Source organism: Apis florea, unplaced genomic scaffold (assembly GCF_048593485.1).
Source record: "Apis florea isolate Af1SG1 unplaced genomic scaffold, ASM4859348v1 contig_2411_pilon, whole genome shotgun sequence".
In the NCBI taxonomy this organism is placed as follows: Eukaryota; Metazoa; Arthropoda; class Insecta; order Hymenoptera; family Apidae; genus Apis; species Apis florea.
This window is the reverse complement of record NW_028256580.1, coordinates 1667089-1679121: the sequence shown is the minus strand read 5'-3', so window position 1 is coordinate 1679121 and position 12033 is coordinate 1667089. Positions and strand designations below refer to the sequence as shown.

At 33.4% G+C, this 12033-nt stretch overlaps 1 long non-coding RNA gene across 1 annotated transcript in view; it reads right to left on the bottom strand.

The window, feature by feature from the left end:
- Nucleotides 1-325: 325 nt before the first annotated feature.
- Nucleotides 326-12033, bottom strand: part of LOC116414027 (uncharacterized) — a 37148-nt gene continuing 25440 nt past the window's right edge. Inside the window, exons 3-8 of the long non-coding RNA XR_015291256.1 lie at nt 4452-4621; nt 2271-2505; nt 1995-2132; nt 1505-1899; nt 777-1128; nt 326-564 (exon numbers count right to left, since the gene is read on the bottom strand). This is a non-coding gene — a long non-coding RNA (uncharacterized LOC116414027). The remainder of the gene's footprint in view (nt 565-776; nt 1129-1504; nt 1900-1994; nt 2133-2270; nt 2506-4451; nt 4622-12033) is intronic.

The window sequence follows — 12033 nt, the reverse complement described above, 5'->3', positions numbered from 1 at the left end:
TCTTTTCTTTCTATTTTTTTTCTTCTTTTTGTTTTCCTTTTTCTTTTCTTTTCTTTTCTTTTTTTTTTTTTTGTTTTCTCGTTGTTGGTGGAAGGATTTAATTTGATTGATACATACTGAAGAATAATTGGAAGAGTTGCAGATCTTGCTAAGTCTTTTCTCTGATTGCAGTTTCATAACGTGTAATTCTTGGTTTCTTTTAGTAGTTTCTTCTTAGAGGTAGAATTCCTTTGAGAGAATGTAATCTGGAATATAATCTAATTATAGTATAAATTTTAGAATTTATATATATATATATGCAGTGTATAAATGTGATGTATCTATGAATTACCTTTTTTTTTTTTTTTTTAAATCTTTATTGTTATTGTGTGAAAGGAAATATGTTGATTAGTAGATTTTGTAATGTGTAATTTTTGGTTTTCAAAGAATTCTTTTGAAAGTGTTTGTGGATTTAGAGAGTCGATTCTAACATGTGTAAAATTAATGTATAAAAATATCAGACTATTGAGACTTTGATATTTTTGTATTTGTTTTAATCTCTAGAACTGATGCATACAAAATTCACTGCAAAAGAAAAAAGATATATAAGGATTTAATTCAAAGTATATGATGGCTCTTTTGAATAAAATAATCTTTGATTTAATTGAAATAAGATTAATTAAAACAAAATTTAATTTTGGAATTAAAAGAAGAATACACAAAGAGTAATAAAGTAAAAGAATTAAGAATTAGACTTTCAGATCAAAAGAAGATCGTGCTTTTAAGATTCGAATTACCTCCTTTTTTCCAATTTTCGAATTGATCATTCGCGCAACACAAATCGTAATTGATCGAATTGAATCTCGAGATTCCAGAGATGTCTTTTTTCAGGAAAAGTAGAATTCTTTATCAAGATTCTGGAGCAAGAAGAGTCATCATCAGGATCGTTGCGAATCTTTCTGCCCCGAAAAGGGATCCGAGAAGGTGTTCTGGGTTAAGTACCGGCGAAGATTCCTTCACCATTTCTTGCCAATTTAGGGGAATGTTTTGCGCGATTTATGTTATAAATGGCGGCCATTGATAAAACAGCTCATTGTGAAGGAAACGTTGCATGGCCCTCGAATCTCTCTTCGTGCTATGGTGTATTAACTGAAATTTACGCCATGAAAAATGTTTATAATCCTCCTTAATATGCAAAGAATAAATCGATTTTCAAGTCAGGGGAAACTTTTTAAGTTAAAAATACGTTTGATTAAATTTTGTGCAGTGTAACGATTTAAAATCCATTTGAATAATTTTGTGTAGAAAACGAGAAAACAATTTATAGATTAAAATTTTTACGTTTTCTTTCAATACTAATCCATCAAGGGAAAGCGAATCACCGTTTAGTCAAGAATGCAACTTTTAATTTTAAAATCCATTTGTATAATTTCGTTTCGCGAGGAGCGAAAGCGACAACAAATCGAGAAAAGAAAAACGATTTATAAATTAATATTATCCATGACAATAATGAATCGGTATTTACCGTGAAATTTTATTAAAATTTTACGATTCATATTTGCATAATTTCGAACGAAAATCGATCTATCGAATGGAGAGAAGACAATTTTTTAAAAGTTATGTAACAACGAAGAGACGTATTCGAAGCATCCCCAAGGTTGTCTGAAGAGCGATCAAGCGGGGAAAGCGGGTCACGGAAGGCGGCGAAGAAAAGGGCGTCGAACGCGTATCCTGAAATTACGTTTCCAGCGATTTCTGTGACCCAGATCGAGCCAACACGCAGATTGCTCGCACGCAACCCGTCAACCCGGTTGTTCTACATTTTCAGTGACATCCTTTCTTTCCCTTCGTTTCAAAAGAAATCCGTCGCTCTTTCTTCGTTGGGAAATCACGGGAAAAAGATCATCGTGAATTCCAATTCTTAAAACAAAAAAAAAAAAAAAAAAAAAAGAAGAAAAAGATACATTTAAAATTTTGATTTTTGCTTTGTTATTGTAAGAATTTTTAAGAATTACTTAGCGTTGAAGTTACAATAGGAACGACAATTCCAATATTCTCCAAAAAGTCCATTGAACGATCCTTAAATTTCCGAAGAAATTCTGCTCCTGTGAATCGTTTCGCAACGAATTTATTTTCGGCCATTTTGAAGAGAACTAAAAGTTTACAAATTTTCGAATTACTTATCTTCGTATATTTTAAATCTTTAAATCTAATTATCGATACTCGTGTGATTAGAAAAAGAGTTGCAATCCAATTTCTCTGAAAAGTCCATTCTAATCCTTAAACCTTACCGCCCAGAAGAAGAAAGTTGAAAGAGAACTGTCCCTTTGAACCATTCGACGACGAATTAGACTATCGAGAACTCGATAAAGAAGCGCCAAGGAATTGTTCCTCGCGAGAGAATATATCTCGAGGCAGAGATCTTTCAATCCGCTAATCTGCCTCCATTAAGAACTTCATCGATCTTTTATCTCTCCGCAGTCTCCTTTTGTTATCTTTTCATCTTTTAAGCTACATCACACACAGCTGTGAAGAGAAGAGAAAAAAGATAATGTATATATATATATATATATGAAGTGTGTTTAAAAAGTAAAAGATTCTCGATATAATATCCAGAATCTAAAATATTCAAATATTCAGAATTTTTTTCCTTAAATCGGTTAATATCAGTTAACCTCTTACAATTTAGTCGAGAGATGTTAGAATATCAATATTTAATTTTGTTCAAAATTCCATATATATTCACAATTAGTCAAAAATAAAATTCTAAAGAGATAAAAATGTTTAAAATTGTTGATATTTTTGAGAAGCACGGTAAAATTTGTGATAAGTTACATGTCACTAATTGTATATTATCGGAAATATTAATTAATTAATTGGATTCAATCAATAGAGATATTTGGTCATAGAAATATGATAAAAAATAATAAATTATTACGTTGTGAAATTGAAAAGAAATATTCAAATAGCGATGAGAATGGATCTTTACTTCGATTCCGTCTTCTTTTCTATATTCGAACTAAGGCAAAGTTTTTCATTGATCGCGGACCATGGAGAATGTCCTTTTCGTTGCACTACACGCTCAACCAATCAGAATTGTGTTTTAATCCCATTGGCTTGTCAATTTTATAATATTTTTCGTTGCTTTTACTACAGTATTTATAATTTGCAATTAAATTTCATTCAGATCTTCAAATTTTATCAAAGATACAAGGAAAAATGTTGGAAATTGCGAATGATTTTAATATTTTTTTGCATATTCAAGCATATTCGATTCGATTGCCACGAGATATATCGCCACGAGAAACACAGCGTAAATCGAATTTCAAACGTGTGGTGGGGAGGATATTCGATATCTCCTCGAGGTAGGATTATGAGTGTAACTTGTGTTTATCATCAGGAAAACCACTCACGCAGAGACGTTCCACGTACCAAAAGCGTAATATGTATGAATTCGCATAAATTTCAACTACTGAATCGACCATTCGTTGATCGTTCACGTTCTATTTTGCCCACGATGAATAAATCTCTTTTTTTTTTTCGTTTCTTTTCTCCTTTTCGAATTTAGTAGATTCGGTTTTTCAATTTTTGAAGTACATCATTAAAGTATTATTGCTCTTATAAATTATATCTAATCAATAACTTGATATTCTGATGGTATGGTACGTATTATATGTATTACATGTATATTATTATATTTTAAATTTTCAAAATGCATAAATGTATAAAAAATCAATAACATATTTGCTATTCTAGGTTAGGTATTATATGTATTGTTATATTGTTGTTTATATTATTATTGTTTTATACAAATTAAACTTAATTTGTTTTGAAACACTGAAGCTATCAACTTATAATATATATTTAGATTTATTATACAAATAAATACGATTAAAAGTGTACATAACTATAATAAAAACTATAATAAAATTAAAAATTTTAATATACAAACAATTATAAAAAAATTAAAACAAATTTGACTAATTAATATTAAGTATTTATTCTAGAATGATTTTAGTAATACCAGATTAATATTATATTTCGTTATAATATTTCTCTGATTGTGAGATTTCAAAGACATAAAATTCATTTTAATCCATACATAAAACATAACTAAAATCTATTTTTTTTATTCATAAAAAAATATATTTCAGCCTAGTTGAATAATTGACCAAATTGGATGACCCATAAAAGTAAACACCCCACTTCGATCGGATGAATCGTTAACCTGAATCACCCTCAAAGAGGATCTACTCTACTTTGAAAATTTCAACTACCAACAACAACAACAACAACCGTACATGATGTAGCTGGCTTGTAAAAGCGAACAGTCTGGTTATCGGTTAATTTATAGCTAGACGACCTATGTAGATGAGGGTAGCCTCGAATAAGGGGTCAGATACATGGATGGTCGTCGATCGAGCATCAGGTCGAGCACCAAGGGGGTAAGTTGTAACTTTCAAAGGACTCACCCTTCATGCCGAGTACTTGCGCTTCTCCTCCAGTCGAGAGGACACTTTCCTGTATGTGGTTGGCCGCGAGGCGACGATATCGATACGCTTCGAGACGCGAGTCGAAAGTCTGGGTTCACTCGTAGGAATCTACTTCGATCAGGAATACACGCAGGAATATGGAACACACCCTGGAAACAAACACGATAAACATCAACATGATTGAGAAGGATACACAAACTGTATAGTTACTTGCTAACGATATATTGAGATTAGGGCGATATCGAGGGGAGATTAATGGAAAAAGTTTAATTGGAAGACGTTAGATCAAGAAATATTATTTGTTGTAGAAAATAATGATGTCGTAAAAAAAATATTGTCGATATTTTAAAGTATAGTAAAATATTGTAAAGTGAGTTATGAGATTATTTTAACACTTTGATATTATTAATCGTATTAACGCTTAAAATGTTTGTTACTTACAAAATATTTCATTTCAATATATTTTTTTCTATATTTCCAGATGTACTTGACGCATCCAGAATGAATATTATTCATCTTTTATCTGAAATATTTCTCACTACGAATAATATTATTAAAAAAATCAAGATGACATCACGTGACATCCGATATATTAATCATTTGCATTATAATCTTTTTTCTCAAGAACTCTGAGGAAAACAATGTAAGAGGATTAAGTTCAACGTATATTAACTATATTAACTAAATTTAAACTTTCTTGTAATATTATATTTTTCATTGATTAATATTAACTTAGAAGAAAAGTGATATTTTTCCAATACATCATGCACCTTTTAGTTTAATCCTTCACGAGGCTTTTCAAACTGAATTCCACAAGGAATCACTATTCTCCAGACGGTTGGAGCAATTTGCAACAACTCGAAAGCGTTTAGAATACGGTAGAAGTGAAGAGAAGAGTGAGAGGAGGAGAAAGACAACTATAAATTGGCGTTCGCCCTTTTACGATACATGCAAGGATACTCATAGAGGCTCGATTCCTATGATCTTCGAGGTATACCCAATGACTCGATGGAATACATTATTCCTGAACGTTTCCGACGCGGAACAGGAAGTCGCCACCATTTGCACTCATGCCTGTTTCACGGTTGATTTGTGGTGAACGGAAGTCTTCGTGATTCTCGAGAATATCGATTAACTCTGTGCTATATATATCGATATCATGGGATTTTTTTTTTATAAAAAAAAATTCTGTTTATTATTGAGCTGTGCTATCTTAGGAATATTTGAAAATATTCGAAGTTTTAAATTCATGATTAACTTGTATTATTGTATTTAAACGAAAGTTTCTTTATTTTGGAAATTAATTTTCTTCTAATGTCTATCTAATTTTCGATTCTTCCATTTTAAATCGCATTTCATTCTATAAATATTATCATCAAGAATAAATTAGCGATTTCTTTTCATAATTTATTGGGAATTAAGATCCCATTACGTTCTTTTACAAATTTTTCCCGCATTTTTTTGTTCGAAGCGAATCCTTTCCCTTTGAAATATTCCTTTTTAAGCGACAACAGTCACATGTATATCGAGAATGGAAAAGAGGATGACTGGAAGAATCGAAATCAGCAGGGGAATGGAACATACGCGGGAGACGGTCGTTAGACAACCATTTCAGTAACCATACCAACGGTAATGCCGAATCATTAGAGGTTTCTGGTTGGCAACAATGCCTCAAGGGGAGGGGAGGAGGAGTGAGAGGAACTTTTGTGCCGAGGAATCGCTCGCGCCAAACAAATCAACGGAAATTGGGATTTCTTTGATGGGAATCGAGCTTGAGGATAGATGCCTACCGATCATCATTACTGGCAAACGATTATCAACGAGGTGTCTGATAGCCTGACGTTTGATAAAAACCTCTGTGAAATGGGTATTCGAGTTGGTGTAAGTGAAAGAAAGCGAGATAGCGATTAAGCGGAATCGTGGTGAAGAGAGAGAAAGAGAAAGAGCTTCCGTGTTGTCGAGCAGGGAAAGAACGTTGAGTGTTACGAATGAAATATAATTCCATCGACTTGGCTGTAAAACGTTGTCACTTTAAACCCGGAAAATTGTAACGCTCCGGGGAAATTAGATTACGAGCATAAAGGAAGATAAGCTGGTAATTCGAAAAGAATATTTCACTTCGCGCATTCCAAGTGGAATTTTATGGAACAATACCTTGTATTCTAAATTGTTGCAGGCAATTTCTTTCGGAAGGAACGTTTAATGAAAGCTTTTGAAATCTAAAGAATCTAAGAGAGAAGTGTAAATATAATACTTCGAAAAATGTGCAGCATATCACATATTTTTTTTTTTTTTCCATCTCATATCTCTTTTCGAGAAAGAACAATTGTGATGGATAATTTCAAAAGATGATCGAACAAGCTTGAAAATCCATGGAAAGGAGCTTAAAAGTATCGATTTCCATGTAAGCGATTAACAGTCGCGACAACAAAACGCGAGCACACGCAAAAGAGCTAAACGAATTCTGGCCGCGGGATTAAACCGGGCACAAACGCGGACACATTCAATTATCCGTTGTGCATCCGGATACAAGGCTGTGCTGGAGATACGAGAGCCGCCCTCTCGAATCCAGTTCTCGCGGCATGGCCGCTCGAAAAGCGTAAAGACTAAGCGGAAAAGCGAGTCGACGTTTCCCTGGAAATGTGCCGGCGTTATCGTTTCCGTCCTCATAACGTGCCACGGCGCCGCTTATCGCGCTTTATCAGCAACGATCCGTTGGAAAGCTACGCGAGCACTTTCCACCCTATCATCTCTCCCCTCCGTTCACTCACCCCCGTTTTCCCTTTCCTTTTATTTTCCATTTCCTCTCTCCTTTTTCCTTTTCCTCTTTTTCGATTCGTATTTCCGTACCCTCTTTCCTTTAAATATCGTTTTCAATATTTGAAATATCATACAACACTTTTCTATGAGAATTTTTCCTTTGAGAATTTTGTTATTTAATCGGCAGCGATTATTAAATAGATGGGTTGTAATTTAAATAGATGGATTGTATGAAATTAAAACAATTGTTTTTTAAACGACCATCCATCCAAATAATAACCGTGACTAAGAAGTAGCTTGAATATTTTTGATTGAATGAGAATCGTGATTCGTATGTTAAAAAGATTATAATAGTTAATGATTAATGATTTATTTATTATTATAAGTAAACATACATATACAGATTTGTTTCATATATTTACTATTGCAATAGTACCTCTTCTAAAACGTTTATTGCTTTTAAAGTGTGTATGCTTACGGATACATTATTATTTTTCATTCTCTATATAGGAAACGATAGGAATACATCACGCATATTATTTCTTGAGATATAATATTCATAGAATCTTGGTTATCGTAACATTTAATTTCCATTTCTTAATTCTTACGATATAAACATTCTACCTTATCGACGATACTCTACGCCAATCTTTGCCAATGTTATTCGGCTCTTTTCGACAATATTCGTCGAAACTCGGTCGACGATCAACTTTCAACTTAAAATCAGTTTTGTAGCCGCTTCAAGCGAGTAAGTACACTTTTTCTTTCTTCCTTTTTACGTGGAAAGAAAGAACTTTTTAAAACTCGATGCATACTAAGATTATAACGTTCAATATGCAAAAAATATTCTGAATAGAAGGACAAATGTTTGTTTTAGTTTCTTCGGAACAAATTGCGAGTACGATATCAAATTTGTTTCGCTTTAAAATAATTTACGACCCGCGCTCTTTAATCAGCGAACCCTGTATTTTTTTCTCTAAATCGCGTGCAAACGGAGCTTGGCCAATTTTCCTTGTCGTTTCGACCTCCTTTCTCGTTGTTTTACCCCTGTAGGAAAACAATACAGGAAGGGAGAATGACGTGGGCGGATTTAAAGGCGAACAGTGAGAAAATGGTTAGAACCACGCAAAAGAAATATGGCGAAAGACAGAGAAGAAGGTAAAAAGCATGAGGCCTCGTAAAACTTTCCAAATTATTTTTTACATCCTTCGTTTTCGTTTCATCCCTCGAATCGTCTATTCGTTTCTTTTTTTTTTTATTCCTCCTTCACTTATTTTTGGTTTCCACATGTGTTTTAGAAAAAGAAATTATACTTTGGAAATGCTTGATAATTTTTGAGAATGTTAAAGAATAGTCTGTCTTACATTTTATTTTTTATCGTTAATGATGAAATTATGGATGAAATTGGATTAACTTAGATTTAAAACGAGCTAGAATTAAAATTTCTTGAATGGATGAAAAATAATGAAATTTGAACAAGATCATCTTTCATCCTCGGTTAAGATTGAAAATCCATTGAGAAAAAAAATAAATTATGCAAAATTTGCGAATGGGGAATGAATGGTTTCTCGTGGTAAGGTTTATGCTTGATAATCGAGTCCATTAAATTGCAGAAACTCAGGATTCATCTATACGCCGACGACAGCAAGAAGTTGGCGAGGATTCGATTAAAATTCAAACAAAGAGAGGAGTTCATCCTCGATTCAATTACAACTTTCTTTGAACGAAGATGTTGAAGAACACGTAAGAAACTTCAAAAAAAAAAATTTTATTCGAGTCTTGAAGATCTCCATAGAGTTCGATTAATATTCAGTTGACGGCGTAAACAAGCTGACATGCAAGAAGAAAAGTCTCGAAAATATTCGTTCGAAATTCGCATCGGTTTCTCGACATTTCAAACTCAAAGATTTAATTGAATTGACTATCATTTAAAAATTAGAAATGCGTAACTGATCTTTTGTTGATCAGATTTCAAAAATAAAATGAAGAAAATTTTAATAACTCTATTTTGATAATTTAAGATCTGTATTTAATATGGATTTTTATATATATATAAATTTTGCATAAATAACAACAATCTAGTCACAACATTTGTCATGAAATGCGTTGTTACTAATTGGTTAATTCCCTATTTAAATGTTAATCACAATGCGCATGCGCATAAAGTTCCAAAAATCCTCATCGAATCTCTGTTCTCGCCGCCATATTCAACAGCAATCGATACTCGCTTCAACTTTATTACACTCCAATTACAAGTTTCGTCGAATCCAATCCTTGGTCACAATAACAGAAGTCTCGATTGGTCTCGCCTCTAAACTTTCACGCAACTTGGTGCAACATCACAGATTCGTACTATTTCTCCATTGGCTTATGAACCAATTCACCAAAACCTAACCTAACCGTAGCATCAATGATCTTCCTTATCTAATAATTTAACCCGATAAAGGTGACTTGGAACTCGATATTCGTCGAACAATGGGCCAGTCTCGAGCGAAAGTCGATTAGACACGGTTGATGATACCGAGTTAATAGAATAGAAAAGCAAGAATCGAGGCTCGATAAATGCGGCCCAGTTTTCCACACCGATTATTCGCAGCTAATATCGTTTCTACCTCGAAACTAGTTTAATTTCCGCTGATGATAAACTGGATACGCGGCTGGTATCAACCAACCTCGCATTGTCGGTTTCCAGGATAGATAAAGCGCGATCACGTGCACCGAAAATGCGCTCGACCGCACGAATGAGTTCCAGTGAGGTTAGTAGAGAATTTGTTTGATTTGTTTCGTTGATCTAAAGTGGTTGACTTTGATGATGAAGCGAACCGTGAGTTTGTTAGTGACAGTGTCGTTACTATTTTGTTTTCGAATGAGTTGTGATAAAATGTGTGTTAGATACGTGTGTGAGAACAGATTTGGATGAAATTTATTTCAAATGATCATTTAGAAAAGATAATTTTACATGAAGATATTTGATAAATAATGTGTTTCAATTGAGATTATGTTATTTCGGTTAATCGAAGGAATTTGAGGTTAGGCAAACATTTTTATCATTAAATTTGAAACACTTGGAATATAACATGTTAAAAAATATATTGAACAATTATAAAAATAAAAAAAAAATAGATCATTTGCCTATTTGTCTCGAGGACATAGAATTTTTTAAAGAATAAATTAACATCCCGACATTTCCATTCTAAATTAGGATCATAATCTCAAGAATCTCTCGTATGAGGCAAAAAAACAGTGAACAATTGAAGGAAACTAATTGTACAAGGAGAGAAAATAAAATACCTGATATAAAACAAAAGGGAAATTGCTTTCTGACAGACCTACATTGTACGAATAAGGGGGGAGGGAAAAGAGAGGGAGGAGAAGAAGTAAAAGAAAAGAACCGAGAACACGTTTCATAAAACGTCGCCCGTGAGAGGCAAGGCAAAAGAAGAAGATAGAAACAAAAAGGAGGGCACTCATGGCAACCACGAAAAACGGGGAACCACTTGTCAGCCCGGAAAACACGAACCTTCCCTATGACCGTCTCGACCAACGAGGAGAAAATAGCTGAAAAAAGAGGTTGGAAAATGTGGAAAACGCGTGTTGAAGAATGGGACGTTTGTCCTCGAGGGAAGAGGAAAGGCTAAGAACATCTTCGCAGGAATACAAAAGAGGATGGTATTATTTTTTTGTAACCAAAGACAAGGAGGAACGAGAAACAAAGAAGAAGCAAGAAGAAAGTAAAAGGAAAAGAAAAAAAGGAGGAAAAAAGGGAGAGAAAGGGAGAAAAAGATAAGAGGAGGTTGGAAAAGTCAAGATGGGAAGCAAGCCGCGTCAGCGCGCTTTTGTTAAAGAATAACTTTCCTCTCGTCGCGATTTTTGCACAGCGATCGTCCAACCAGCAATGATTGATGTGCTGAGGAAAATGGAAAAAGAGAGTATCGAGGGAAAAACCGGATCGATTCGAGTCAAGCGATCTATTCTAAACTTCCTGTTTGCCGGTAAACAAAGACATATTTTAAAACGTCGTGAGGAAAATAAAGTATTGCGGTGGTTGAAAAACGAAAAGAATTCGAAATCGAATTCTAATTATTTGGAATTAATTTTTTGAGAGAATCAATAACTCGTAATTAATTGAAATAGTTGAACCATGCTCTCGAGTAAATATTTAATTTTTGAGGTTAGAGGACAGAATGTTTTGGTAGAATTTTGATTTTGTAAAGGATTTATCTTTTCTCAGAGATAATGCTGAGGGATTCAAAGTAGCTTTATATAAGATTACGTAAGGAGTAGATTAACGTAGATCTAGATCTATGTAGATTTAGGTTTCTTGAGACGTAGAGGTTAGCTCTAGGCTTTTCAATTCTTGTTAACTTAAATTGCTTTTCTAGATTAACTTTTTAGAAGCTGATGTGTTACTTAAATTTAAATCTGAATTAATTTCAATTCAGAAATTTTTACATCCATATTAGCTAGGATTTCTGGATCTTGTTTTAATCTTTCTAATTACGTCATTCTCTGTGTCACATTCATATAAATTAAACTTAACGAAACTCTCTGCATCATGGTGCCATCTATTTACGTAGATTTAATCGAAACTATAGTGTGCAGCTTCTTGTAACAACACCACGTTACAAGAACTATATTCGTTTTTAGCTCGAAACGTTCATCAGAAACTTTGATAACATGATGAGAATCGAAAGAAAATTACGCCCTACTTTCTTCATTCTCGTTTCCTCTACGTATCGATCATCAACCGCTGCCATAGAAACACATTTATCATTTCTCAATGACTTTTTTTCTTATAAAA